This window comes from Stegostoma tigrinum, chromosome 3 (genome assembly GCF_030684315.1).
Source record: "Stegostoma tigrinum isolate sSteTig4 chromosome 3, sSteTig4.hap1, whole genome shotgun sequence".
Taxonomy (NCBI): domain Eukaryota; kingdom Metazoa; phylum Chordata; class Chondrichthyes; order Orectolobiformes; family Stegostomatidae; genus Stegostoma; species Stegostoma tigrinum.
The window spans coordinates 23,821,793-23,837,099 of record NC_081356.1 but is presented as its reverse complement, the minus strand read 5'-3'; the positions used below and the strand labels follow the sequence as shown (position 1 = coordinate 23,837,099).

General features: G+C 41.6%; 1 protein-coding gene across 1 annotated transcript in view; it reads left to right on the top strand.

Annotated features, from left to right (window-relative positions):
* cntln (centlein, centrosomal protein) overlaps window positions 1-15,307 on the top strand; it is a 465,635-nt gene that overhangs the window by 222,219 nt on the left and 228,109 nt on the right. The window lies entirely within an intron of this gene.

The following is a 15,307-nucleotide window of genomic DNA, read 5'->3' as shown; positions in this document are numbered from 1 at the left end:
TTTAGTAGATTGCTCCATTGACCATTTACACATTTGTGTAATAAGTGAATATAGATATGTTACTATATCAGATCTGAGGCTGTCCTCACTGGATATCCATGAATACTCTTTGAGCAAAGAACATTAAGACTAATTATTAGCTGGAACCTGGAAAAAACCTTCCTTGATTCAAATTCTATGACCTTTAGTGTTAGCTTAAGTCATCATGAGAGGCTTTTTCAGCCTTGGCATAGTGTTTCATCCAAACAGCACGTTTGACAGTGCTAATCTCTCTCAGGTCTGCCTGAAATGTCAACCTTTATATTATGTCCTGGTCTGAGGCTTGATATTACTACTCAAAGATAAGAGAAATGCCAAATAAATAAACAGCATTGTTGAAAGAATTGGTGTGAAAACTGGAATCACTATCCTCATCTACAGATTCCACCATGGTCTTGTACTATACTTGTTCTTCTTCAGCCGAGCATCATTCCCCATGCATGTACTTATCCAGTATTGAGGATTAAATTAAGATGTGAACAGTATCATAGGGAATGGAAAGAACAGGTGCTGAGTATAAAAAGTATACCATCCTGGACTAGGAATGAGTAAAAGGTAAAATTGCCATAGTTTTATCAGACCATAGGTCTGCTCTCCCATTAGAGAGATTTGACTGGTTGTAGGTAGAGATGGTGATTGGGGTCAGTGTCATTTCCCGAGTTTAAAGAAACACCCAGCAATGCAGAAAAAAGGGTTAATTACCTTTTGCACTCCTCAAGAGTAAGTGCAACAGTCTTCTCTCAGGCTCATCACATTCACAGGGCTACCACTCCTCAACCTGACTCTATCATTGCACGCATCTCTCACCAAGGCTCATGAACTGCAACTTTGTCAGTGCTGAGCTTGCAGTATTTTCTTCTCATGCGGGGTAAGGAGCAAAATATCTGCCAACCCATTGCTGGTTTTAGCCCTTTTAGACTGATTGTGGGAAACCTTTTCCTGCATCAAGACAAAGAAAGGGATTGAATATTGTGGGAAATGGACCAAGAAGCTTTACTGGTGATACTAGAACAGGAGATTGTTACGAAGTTATGTAGAGTATTTGTGAATTGGAAGGCAGAAAACTAGAATTTGTAAAAAAAAAGTGGGAGAACAGTGTGATTCCCTTTAAGAGGTAAAATGCTTTTCTAAGCCTAGAGATTTAATCAGAAAATAGGTGTCTGCATGTGGCTGAAGATGTACACCCAGTTCTAAAATGGAAACAAGTATCAATTGGCTGTGTGACTGGAAACTTAGGCTTGTTTTGATGCTTTGGTAATGAGCTGGAATCAGCCCATTTATTTAAACCAAGCACTTAGCGATTGAAAACCAATCGAAATTAAATCTGATGGGTTGACAACCTCGCACCAATGCTATTGTAGGAAACCTGATATGTTACCAAGGTATATAAGGAAAAGATTTTTGAAAACTGGTGTGAGAGCGAACCACCATCAGAGAAATAAACACCTAGGTCTCACAAGAAATCTCTGAGCTCTCTAAGAAAGTGCCATCTTATCCATAAAAGCTACCATGACACTTGTAGTGAGAGCCTTCACAGAGAAAACATCCCTGACAGTAATATCAGTGAAAGAAAGGTGTTTATGGTTTGAGAACAGCAGAAGAAAAATGGCTGGAGACACAGTGGAGAAGGCAGAGCATTCTGGAAGACACATTCTGTGTGGACTTTGAGAGACTAATTTTGTTTTTTATTCTTGCTACGTATGTTATTTAGGAGGACTTGTGTTTATTGGAATAACATACCAGGAAATTTGTTCAGTCAGGGAATAGTTAGGAGTTAGAGGGAATTGTTTGGTTTGTTAGTAGTTCTGTTAATTTGTTCACTCTTAGGGTTAATTAAATAAATGATTACTTGTACTTGCAAAGTGAATATATGGGATTTTCTTTCATTTAACCTCCCCTTTTCCAGAACATGATTGAGTGAGTAGAAGGCATGAGGTGAGTGAAAGCCATTGAATGGCCATTTTTAAAATTTAATTCATGGGATGTCTCTGGTTGAGTGACCATATAATTCCAATCCCATAGGTTCTTATCCTGCAGTGGTCGGTAATCCTACCTCTGGATCAGATGGTCTGTGATCAAGTTCCACCTGCTAGAGAGGTGTATCAGAATATGTTGGAACAGTTAGGTTCAAGTAACCATAATCTCAGTTCCGGCTTGTGCTTAATGGTGATGATGAGCTGCCTTTCTGAACTGCTGATGTCCGTTTGCTGTAGGTAATGCTGTTCAATCAGAAGTTTCAGGATTTTGATTTAGCAGCACAGAAGATGCTCCCAAGTATCTAAAACCTTTGTCCTTCGAGTTAGAAGTGATCATGGATTTGGAAAGTCACGTCTAAGGATCCTTGGTGAATTTCTGAAATGCATCTTGTAGATAGTACAGTGTTACTACTGAATGTCGGTGGTGGAGTGACTGAATGTTTGTGGATGAGCCAATAAAATGGGGTGCTTTGTCGTGGAGGATGTCAATCTTCTTTAGCATTAAGACCATAAGACCATAAGAGTCAGGAGTGGAAGCAAGGTCATTCGGCCCATCGAGTCCACTCTGCCATTTAATCATGGCTGACGGGCATTTCAACTCCACTTCCCTGCACTCTCCCCGTAGCCCTTAATTTCTTGTGAGATCAAGAATTTATCAGTCTCCGCCTTGAAGAAATTTAATGTCCCGGCCTTCACTGTGCTCCGTGGCAATGAATTCCACAGGCCCACCACTCGCTGGCTGAAGAAATGTCTCCTCATTTCCGTTTTAAATTTATCCCCTCTAATTCTAAGGCTGTGCCCACGGGGTCCTAATCTCCCCGCCTAACGGAAACAACTTGCCAGCGTCCACCCTTTCTAAACCATGCATTACCTTGTAAGTTTCTATTAGATCTTCCCTCAACCTTCTAAACTCTAATGAATACAATCCCAGGATCCTCAGCCGTTCAACGTACGTTAAACCTACCATTCCAGGGATCATCTGTGTGAATCTCCGCTGGACACGCTTCAGCGCCAGTATGTCCTTCCTGAGGTGTGGGGCCCAAAATTGAACACAGTATTCTAAATGGGGCCTAACTAGAGCTTTATAAAATGTCAGAAGCACATCTCTGCTTTTATATTCCAACCCTCTTGAGATAAAGGACAACATTACATTCGCCTTCTTAATCACAGACTCTACCTGCAAGTTAACCTTTAGAGAATCCTGGACCAACACTCCCAGATCTCTTTGTACTTCTGCTTTACGAATTTTCTCACCGCTTAGAAAATAATCCATGCCCGTATTCGTTTTCCAAAGTGCAAGACCTCACATTTGCTCACGTAGAATTTCATCAGCCATTTCCTGGACCACTCTCCTAAACTGTCTAAATCTTTCTGCAGCCTCCCCACCTCCTCAGTCCTACCTGCCTGTCCACGTATCTCCGTATCATCGGCAAACTTCGCCAGAATGCCCCCAGTCCCTTCATCCAGATCATTAAGATATAAAGTGAACAGCTGCGGCCCCAACACCGAACCCTGCGGGACACCACTTGTCACCAGTTGCCATTCCGAAAAAGAGCCTTTTATCCCAACTCTCTGCCTTCTGTCAGACCGCCAATCCTCAATCCAAGCCAGTAGCTCACCTCGAACACCATGGGCCCTCACCTTACTCAGCGCCTTATCAAAGGCCTTTTAGAAGTCTAGATCGATAACATCCACTGGGTTTCCCTGGTCTAACCTACTTATTACCTCTTCAAAGAATTCTAACAGTTTTGTCAGGCATGACCTCCCCTTACTAAATCCATGCTGACTTGTTCTAATCCGACCCTGCACTTCCAAGAATTTAGAAATCTCATCCTTAACAATGGATTCTAGAATTTTACCAACTACCTAAGTTAGGCTAATCGGCCTATAATTTTCCATCTTTTGTCTTGATCCTTTCTTAAGCAAAGGGGTTACAACAGTGATTTTCCGATCATCTGGGACTTTCCCAGACTCCAGTGACTTTTGAAAGATCACAACCAAAGCCTCTGCTATTTCCTCAGCAACCTCCCTCAGAACTCTAGGATGTAACCCATCGGGGCCAGGAGTTTTATCAATTTTTAGACCTTTTAGCTTTTCTAGCACTTTCTCTTTTGTATGCCTACCATACTCAACTCTGCCCCCTGATTCTTCTTAATTGTTGGGATACTACTCATGTCTTCCACTGTGAAGACTGACGCAAAGTACTTCATAAGTTCTTCAGCTATTTCCTTATCTCCCATCACTAGCCATCCAGCATCAATCTGGAGTGGCCCAATGTCTACTCTTCCCTCTTGTTAGTTTCTTATGTATTGAAAGAAACTTTTACTGTCATTTCCAATGTTACTGGCTAGCCTACCTTCATACTTGATCCTATCCTTCCTTATTTCTCTCTTTGTTATCCTCTGTTTGTTTTTGTAGCCTTCTCAATCTTCTGATTTCCCAGTGCTCTTGGCCACTTTATAGGGTCTCTTTTTCTTTGATACATTTCCTGACTTGCTTTGTCAGCCATGGCTGTCTAATCCCAACCCGGATAATCTTTCTTTTCATTGGGATGAGCCTCTGTACAGTGTCCTCAGTTACACCCAGAAACTCCTGCCATTGTTGCTGTACTGTCTTTCCCGCTCGACTCCGCTTCCAGTCGATTTTCTTCAGTTCTGCTGTCATGCCCCTGTAATTACATTTATTTAATTGTAACACCATTACATCCGATTTTGCCTCTTCTCTTTCAATCTGCAGACTGAACTCTACCATATTGTAATCGCTGCCTCCTAAGTGTTCCCTTACTTTGAGATCTTTTATAAAGTCAGGTTCAGTACATAGCACTATGTCCAGAATAGCCTGCTCCCTTGTGGGCTCCATCACACGCTGTTCCAAAAAGCTATCCTGTAAACATTCCATGAATTCCCTTTCTTTGAATCCACGGGCCACATTATTCACTCAGTCCACCTGCATATTGAAGTCCCCCATGATCACCATGTCCTTGCCTTTCTGACATGCCGTATCTATTTCCCAGTGCATCTTGCGCCCCTGGTCCTGATCACTGTTAGGAGGTCTGTACATAACTCCCATTATGGATTTTTTGCCTTTGTGGTTCCTCTACTCCACCCACACAGACTTCACATCCTCTGACCCTATGTCATTCAGTGCCATAGTTTAATTTCATTCTTAACTAACAAGGCAACCCCACCAACTCTGCCCACCTCTCTGTCCTTGGATGTTTAACTGCCAGTCCTCATTCCCCTGCAACCATGTCTCTGTGATGCCTACCACATCATAATCATTTAAGATGATTTGTGCTGTTAATTCATCTACTTTGTTACGAATGCTACGAGATTTCGGTAAAGTGCCTTAATGCTAACTTTCTTCTCATTATTTGAGATATTGGAAATCATAACATTTCCTAAATTATCCTGCACTCAGCCAGTGATGTGGGGAATATTCTTTTGCACTCCTGACATGTGTCCTTTGGAAAGGCTTTGAGGAATCAGGAGGTGAGCTACTTCCTGTCGGATTTCTGGCTTCTGACTGTTCTTATAGCCACTGTCCTTATTTGGCAATTTCAGTTCAGTTTCTGGTCAACAGTAACCGCTAGGATTTTAATAGCGGAAGTTTCAGTGATGATAATGCCATTGACTGGAAAGTGCAGATGGTTAGATTCAATCTTGTTGGAGATAAACATTACCTGTCACTTGTGTTGCGCAAATGTTCGTTATCACTTGTCAGCCCAATCCTTGCTATTATCCTGGTCCTGCTGCATTTGGACACTAACTGCTTCAGTGAGACCTGGACAGTATCCAGGTTTAGACTGTTAACATGAAAGTGCTGCATTTGTCCAGGGATGGGGATGGCTGCTTGTGGTGCTGCCCGGCTCTCCATGAGCAAACACCAAAGAAGTTTTATTGTGTTGTGCTGTGCAGCTTTCGCACTAACACCAGTGGTGACTCATTCTTATCTCGAACAAACTTTTACCCTTTTTTACTCAACTAAACCCCTCTTTTCTTTTATGCAGGAACTCATTGGACAAGAATGATGCCAATGCTGCCCATATTCAGCTCTACATTCCCCTTCAGAGATTGTACTGGCAAGGCTTTCACTTGCACTCTCCAGCAGTGCTTAGTGGTTTCTTGCTCTGGATTAGACTTGGGATCAAAGCTTGAAGGAGTAATCACTGGCATTGAGGAAAAACCACCAGTTTTCTGGCACTCAGAGGATTGCTGGAGATCAGGCACCTGGTCAGTTCCAGACACAAATCAATTCCTGATCTTGGCCTTTAGTGAACATCAAAATTCAAAGAGAGGCCCACCAACAGCCGGCAGGTTTGTCAGATCACCTTGGAAACAGAAGCAAGGAATGGAGACATTCATTGTTGTTATCAGTTTCCTATTGGTTCCAGCATACAAGTGTCCAGCTGCTTGCAAGGACAGATGAACTACTGCCATGTTGGTGCAAGTCCCGTATAGTCAGTGTTGATCAGGTGTGCACATACACATTCATTCTGCCTCAACAGTTAGGCAAAAGGGGCCTTGGCCTCACTCCAGGTACCTTTTACGCTCAGGAAGACTGGTTGGTATTAATAGGCATCAGAAGGAGGAGCCATGTGGGCAGCGAGAAGTTTTCTTTTAGGACAATGAGATGCCTGACCTGTCCAGCTCCTGCTTGACTGTAATGCTGAAGCCTGCGGAAGTCCCAGCAAACGAGGTTGAGCCAACTTCTGGGCGGCATACTCTCAGCAGGCTGGGCCTTCTCAATTCACCTACCCCTGGGGACGACCACTAGGTCTTTCTGGCTGACACAGAATAGGCACCCGCCACGTCAGCTGTGGACATCAAGTCTGTGCTTGGACACAGTGAAAGAAAAAAGAAGAGAAAATCTTATTGCAGGCACATAAGTGTCACGGGTGACATGCCATTGCAAAATAATCCTGCACTTTTAGTTCTATATGTTCCTTGACACTCTTGAAATGAGACCCTTCAGGACAAACTAGCCAAACTAACCCACCAAAATGACAGCGACAGATAAGAAACCTCTTAGACAGGAAACTTAAAGACACAGAAAGCTGTTCTCATCTGTGGGCTTAACTATAACTATAACTACAGAGACGCCAATAAAACAGAATTCCTAGCCACACTGAGGACCAACAACACCAATGAAGAAACACAACAAATCATGAAACAGACAGCGATCCTGATCCTGACCAGAAAAAGTGAACTCAACACCCTCAACACATTGGAAAGGAAAGCCCTAGAAGGACTGAAAAAGGACAATAACATCATAATACCACCCACAGACGAACGGTGCCTGACAGTAGTACTAAATAAATGTGACTATCTCTAGTGACAAACACTGTCGGACAAACAGGAAGGAAATTAACAACAAGGGTACACAAACACCAATTGGCTAGAAAAAGACATGACCAGTATGTACTCATTTCTATCCACATGGATAAAGAGAACCACCAATTCAACTGGGACAAGCAAAGTAGAGACAAGCACGGGAATTCATAGAAGCCTGGTACTCCTTGAAGAAAGCCATCAACAAGCACATAGATCTCAACCCGATAAACACTCCATTGCGAAGGAAAACCGGAAGTGAGGTAATCGAACTCAATGAACTCCAGAGTTTAAATAACAGGTGGGAAACCACAATGAAGCTTCATCGGAGGCTGCACTGATGATGTTACCCAGCAAGGTAATGAAACGTCTGTGGAAAAACAATGAACCAGCTCAGCGAGCCAACCAACCACAACTCTTGAAATGACCGTTCTAGTTTCATTGTAGCTGTCAGATTTGAGAGACACCTCTTTGACATATGAGCAGCCTGTTCAGACATCCCAAGAATGAAACAAGTTGTACTGGACAAACACGCTCATCTCTCACAATCAACTGTTTCCTTGCCTGCAGATAATCTCAGATAACAGGGTTCCTTGAAGTGTGATGTTGATGACTCCACCCAAGGCATTACACTTTAATGTGAACAAAACTAAGGCCAAACTGATTGAGTAAGGATTGTCTTAGGACCTGGCCTACATAAATTTCCCATCTTACATAATCCTGTCAGTGTGAGGTTTGAATCAGTGATGATACACCACATCTCTGCAGACATGGTGGATTCCATCTTTCAGCTTTACAAAGAGGCACACTGCTGTTCAAAGCTGAGTGGTATTTAATTGGAAATTTACACCTATGCTTTCCCTCATAGCACAATGGCATATTGAGAGAAGAGGCACAAAGCACTGCCTCTCACATAAGTTAAAGTCCATCCTGAAAAATTAGCCAGTATTTCAGAGCAATTTGCCAAACTACAAGAATTCTGAAATATTGAAGGCCCACTGCTAATGAAATGATGGAAAGAAAATGCCTCAGACCTCAACCTGTTGCCGATCAAGGTGGACTACATCTCACCGTGTTTAGGTTCCATATGCTGGCTGAAAACTTATAATCCACCTAACCTCAATGTTCTGCCATGCTACTGCCCTAATTCACTGACTACAGCAGTCTCCTGAATGGTAATGAGGACGTATAAAATGTAGTAGATATTTCAAGTTAGAATCAGCAGACGGTACAATGCATACAAACATATGGATAGAAAATATTTATTCATCGGTAGAGAAGTTCAAGGAGTGCACAAATAAACAGGATCATGTGTACTGTAGACTGACTAGGGGCTGCATGCCATATAACCAACAGAAAGTGACTCAGTGAAAGGAAGTACAAAACTCATTCTTTCCTTCTAGAAATGGATTTGATACTGGACTGTGCATAACTCTGTCACGATCTCTTGGATGCTCCTCCAGTGCACTGCCCTCATCCTCAGAGGGAATTTCCCAATTTCCCCATTTCATCTGTATCCAAGGCACCACCTCCTTTGTCAGCTTCAATTCTGAAGAGCATAGCATGATGCAGGACACTCTAGGCAGTATTGTAAGATGGTTCGGATGTGGTCCAAGTCCTGGTTGAAATATAAATAGCATTTTATCTCCGTTCTGCATCTGTCTTGATGATTTTGCCTGTCATGCATGGAAGGCAAAATCTTTGTCTCTGATTAGTCATTTGTATAAGTCCTGAAGACATTGCAAGGTGTGTTTGCCGATATGCATACATCATTCCAGCTCCCAGGATATCTGGTGTACACTTTCAGAATCTGGCATCTACAGTCACAGATGAGTTGAATATTGAGGCAGTGCAATCTTGTTTTATTGATTAACTCGACACATTGGCTACAGACTTTCAAAATAATGTCGGTACAGTCTGTTGCGCTTTGTACCTTGGAAAAGCCAGTGGTGTTGGAGAATCCAACTGTCTTATCTCCTTGCTGTGAGGAAAAGTTATAATTAAACTGCTGTAATTGGGAGTAAGTAGCATCTCTGACTTGTTGCTTGCATTTGTAATCAAGAATCGGGACTTAATGCATAGGTACCCAGTTGCTGCTGGCATAAAATTCCAGGCAGGTGTAATCTTATTGGGCACTGGGGTGATGCGGTCACGCATCCCTTCTGAGTGCAGTTCACTCAGTGAAACAGTTCAATGATGAAAGCTCAGGACATCTTTAGTCTCTGCCTGCACTTATTTTCTTGACAGCAGGGGATAGTGATAATGAGCTATATCGATGCCAGATCTGATTATTCTCCTGTACCACCTTCTTGGATCTTCACCTATGCTTCTCCTTCTGGAGGCTATGCAGCAGGTTCTTGTGGTTGCTGATCCTGCTGAGCTTCGTGATGATGTTTTAATATGTATCTTTGTTGATGCTGCCATCTGATTTCCACAGGACCACAGTAAATTCTCTGAATGCTGGCTCCATTGCATAAGAGTACCAGATAACATGTGGAGCAATGCGAGAAATAGGCATTAGACCAGTAAAATTAGCCCTGATTTCTCATTGTAGAGGTAATGTTACTAGACTAGTATTCCAGAACAGCAGGCTAATGTTCTGGGGATATGGGTTCAATTTCCACCATGGCAGAAGGTGAAATTTGCTAATTCAATAATTACAAATCTGGAATAATAAAAAGCTAGTCTAATTGAAACTATGTAACCATTGCCAATTATTATAAATCCTGTCTCGTTCAGTAAGAATGCCTTTTCAGGGATGGAAATCTGTCATCCCTACCTAATCTGGCCTACATGTGACACCAGATTCACAGAAATGTGGATGATTGTAACCTGATGAGGGATCAGGACTGGACAATAAATGCTGGCTTAGCCAAACCCACACCGCATGAATTAATAAAAACAAAATTGCAGTGAAGCGTAAAGTTATGGCCTCACAAATTGTGACCTGGTGACTTCATGCTGAGAGAAAGAGCTATGTAACATTGCGCACATGTATGCATGAGGCAGCACTGAAGTGTCAAGTATGAGAACTGATTCAGAAATGGCAAAGTCAGGTGAGATTTTCAAGCAGTGTCTACATAGCTCTGAGTATCTGACATGACAGGGAGCCAACAGTGTAAAGTACGAACTGTATAGTGTTCTTGATGACTTGAGCTCATAATCTGTCGTGTTCATGTTGCTAGAAGAGTGGCCTTTCAATTTCCAATCAAATTTGATGTCAGATGGCATTACAGAATCATTCGATGGATGATTAATACAATTGCTGCTAATACAGATGCTGCAGATTCCACCATTTGCCATGGCGAGAATGTATCCTGGGTTCCTAGAACATTACCTAGCTCTGAATTAACATACCAGTGATAATACCACTAGCGATTACTTGCCTTTATGTAAATTGCTATTAAGACCATTAATAGCTAGACTCCCAGGAATGACTCTCCATCGTTTGATTGTCTTAGTGGGGCATCCCTGACTAAGAATGGTCCAGCCTCCAGATGAGTGTCTCAGCAACATTCCCACTGATATACCTGCAATTGTGGTTCCAGCAGACCTGCAGGATTTCCTGTGAGCCAGACTCAAAGGACACCCTGGACTGTGTTCATATAAGAACTGACTGCTCATAGTCAATTGTTGGATTGAGATCAGATGAATTCTTTGACTGACTGCCCTCCTGACTAACTATTCCCACTCTTTGCTTCATTGAGGAATGGTGACTTTTTTCAGCCATTGCATTTGATGGAAACTCATGCAGCATGTTTGTTGCATAAACTGCTGGCACATGTTGTAGTTGTTACATTAACACAGTCCTGTGACGCATCAACCCCCTCAATCATTCACTTCTCTGAACAGTGTGGAGTTGCCTGTTTCTCCCTCTATGCTAAACAGCAGTGCAAGTCAGAGACTGACAGCCTTAAACCCGGCACAAAGTGAGAGTCAATGCTAATGAAGTAAGCTGATCCCTATCGTGCTTCTTGTGTCGGTGCATGAGTTGCATTTGTGTGTTCATGTGTGCAAAGTGATCTCGTAAAAGCAGGCAAGTCCAAAGTGTCCCTGACTTCCAAAGTAATGTCCTGAAAGGTTGAAGTGGTGTGGCAGTTGGCTGCAATGATTTTTGAGGATGGTAGTTTGGTTGTGCTAACTTGCATGAACAAAGTGTGCAAGGGCACCATGCCTGTGCAGGGAAATAGTGGTTGTTGTGGAGCTGGTAAGGGCCTGGAGAAGCAAACAACGAGCTGTACCACCAGCTAACCATTCCGACTTGCATTTCAGGTGTTGGTGCCATCTTCTTTCTCGGGGATGGAGAGGAGAATTGGAACAGTATAGAAATTATATGAAGTTAGGTATGAATGAGATGCAAATGTGAATAAGGTCATCACTACTCATTAGTGAGATTCAGAACTTGCTGATTAAACCCTTGGTGAAAATTGGAAATCTTTTTCTTAAGATTCAGAATCTGATTTTTTTTCATTCTCATTGTACTTTCTCAACTTTCTCACTATTGCTGTTGCTGCACAAGGTATAAGAAAATCCCACATGTACTGCTGTTGTCAAACATGAGCAGTTATTAAAACTCAATATCAATTGCTCTTGTTAATCAGATTCATCTCTAATTTCTCACTAAATTAAACACAAATTGTGTGTTGAAAGATTTTGCCCACAACTGATTCTTCATTAACTGGTTAATAATAAATTAGTCTGTTCTTCTCTCTTTTCTTGAACAGTCGTACAGTTAGCTACCTTTTGGTCTCGGGTTTAATCTGTGAATGTCAGAAGAACAAAAAAACTATGGCTGGAGTCTTTGCTATTTCCTCTTTGGCTTACCTCAACAATGTGCATGCCAAAACAACCTGAGAATCTCTTAACTTTGAGTTCTGTTTGTTCTTTTTCCAAAGTCACTTCCTTTTCTACAGATATGTTTAACAGTATTGAATAATTTATTTTTTATATTTGTACAAAGCCCTTGCCATTTATGTTCATATATCTTTATTTTAATATTTTCTTTCAGCGTTTCTAATTTCTCATTTAACCTCCACAGAACTTTCATTAGGACTCCCATGTGATCTGAACTGAATATTGTGTCTTTCACATTTGCCTCATTTGCGCTTTTCTAATTGTTCAAGAGGTGGATTGAGAAACATTACAGTAAGACAAGGTCCAATGTGAATTGTTAAGCTGCGCAATTTACCGACAGCAAGTGAATACAGAGAAGTAATTGCAGCAAGCCCCAGTAGTTTCACTCAGTTTCATTATTCTCCTCAAAAATAAGGAAGCAACTAGTAAATAACAATAATAACATGTATTTATATAGTACTTGTAACAAAGAGCAAATCCCACAGCGTTTCTCAGAGGTAGAATCGAAAAATGGATGCTATGTAAAAGGAGGAAGTATTAGAATATGGTGATCTAAATCATTGCTAAAGAGAGAAGTGGGCATATGAAGGATTTAAGGAAGGGAATTCCAGAATACCCATGCAGCAGTCAAGAATTGTGTGGTGAGAGGTGTGGTGGTTGTAGAGGGTGTTTGGTCACGACTTGGTGAAGACAGAAAAAGATAAATACCATGGTGGAGGGAGGTTTGGGGGAGTGGGGAGAAATAGGCTAAATAGGAAAGAGTTAGGCCCCAGTTGGATTTCTAAAATTGAAAGCTGAGAGAGAGGCACCAGAAAGCAGAGCAATGGAAGACAGCTATAGGAAGAGAGAGCCCTGACCAGCGATGTCAAAGACTGCAGCATAGTTAGTGATTTAATGCCTTATGGTTGCAGTCATAAAGAATGTCAGTTGTGAATTTTATTGCATCGGCAGGAACAGAAACCTGATCAGAGAGGTACAAATACAGAATTTCAATATAGATGAGCACTGATTTAGGAGGCAGCAGCATATCCGAGGTCTTTGGAGAGGGTAAGAGATTGGTAATAATGGTACAGTTGCAAGGACAGAGAGGTCAACATGACAGTTTGAGGAAAGAAAAATACTTTGAAAAAGAGGGAGCGAGGAACCATTTGCAATGTCCCTGTCCATTTATTGGACTGACTTCTTTTGACATTATCTTACTTTCTAGGCAACTTAAACTGCAGAAAATGATTTGCAACAGATTTTAAGATGGCAAGCACATTGACAGTCATCATCACTGCTGGAGCTGTCCCCATCGTGGAAGACACTTACAGACCTGACTGCAGAACTGTACAAGGTTGAGTCATAACCTCTCTGGGGAACAGCATTCTGTGCATACAGGTTTCTTCTAACACAGAGATATGATTGTCTGACCCTGTAAACATGGCTGGCAATGTAAGGATAGGTCCTAATTGATCTCCTAGGGTCTAACTGCACATGTCTGGGATGCATCCTGTTATAATTCTTTTCTAAAGTCAGTAACTACATAGAGATAACTGTATCCATTACTTCTGCCTAAACAACACACATTGACAGTTCCTTAGGGAATATAAGCACAGGAAACTGGGATTGTGGGTGACTTTACATTATGTTCAGTAAGGTCCTTTCTCGAAAAGCAGCACTAAAACAGAGGAGCCATAAGAGTGAAGACTCAATGTGAGGGAAGTCTGGCTCACCTGCCTTCCTATTAAGTTGTTACGTGTTTGGGGAACAGTTCAGGCAAAGTCCAGTTTTGCCCTGCATTTAATGAGACACAGGGTTCAACAGGAGTACAGGATATGGGACCCACAAATGTTTCCAGCTCAGCAGGTCCCACATCAGTCCATCACAACATGAGTTTGTCCTTGTCCCACAACCTGGCTGAGGGCACTGGAGATCACACTATTAGCTGCCTGTTGAATTCAGCAGGGATGAAATATTCCAGTTTTTATTTTGATTGGTGACTGTGCTGATATAGCCTTTGTGAGCTGAAATAAACTGAATAGAAATGGCACGCGAGCAGCTGATGTGTAAGATGCCAAGTGATCTGAAACCTTCCTGGTATACATGTCTGACATGAATCATACCAGACGGAAAAGGCAAAATTTGAACAGTGTAAAGCTTTTGCTTGAGGAAACAGTTCTTTTAGGTTAATGTACAGTATCTGAGGTTTATTACAATAACTGAGTTGTGTGGCCAACCTTTGTGGTCTTCGTATTATTTTAATTGTACATGTATAATGATGGTGTAGAAGCACAGGTTCTTCCTCTCACATCAGCGTTACAGCTCAAATTTTAACAGCAAATATACAATAGTTTAGACTTTATAGTAGCATTTTGCAACAAGACAAACTTTACTCATCCTAGACTTCAAATGTACAGAAATAGTACTATTCCCATCTCATTGTGGATGCAAAATGTATTGGTATAATGATTCAGCATGAAGTTTAGTCTTGACCAGCCTGATCCCACCTACCATAGGGTCAGTTCTGTTTGTTGGGGCCTTGATATCAGTGGCGTACACCGCAGTGAGAAATAGATGAGAAAAAGGCAGTAGCCTGTCAATTTTAAATGTGAATTTTAGTGATAGCGTTAGGCCACACAGCGTACATGAAGAAAGAGATTTGTGAATGATTTTTGTGGGAACAGAGTCAGATTGATGTCCTTCCTGGTCTCACTAAATGTGACCCTTGAAATATCTGACACTTGGGCTGCAACAATTCAAGAAGTTGGCTCACCTCCACCTTTTCAGAGGCAATTAGGAATGGACTATGAATGCTGACCTTGTCAGTGATACCTACATCCTGTGAATGAATTTAAAATAAAATTGAGTGGATTGAGTCCCAAATTGCTTTGCAATTCCTTTAATTAACCTGCAGAAGTTACCTTGCTTGTATTTGAGGTTCCTCTGTGTACATAATTTTGAATCCTTTTATCACTGATGCTGGCCTGCTAACCATGGACTGTCTATTCATTTCAGGTATGGCAGCCTTTGAAAGTATTAAAGTGAATAGTTCGAAAGTACTAATGTAATTAAACTTTTTCATGTTTCTGTATGCATATATAATTGGCAGGATGTTTTGGAGAAAAG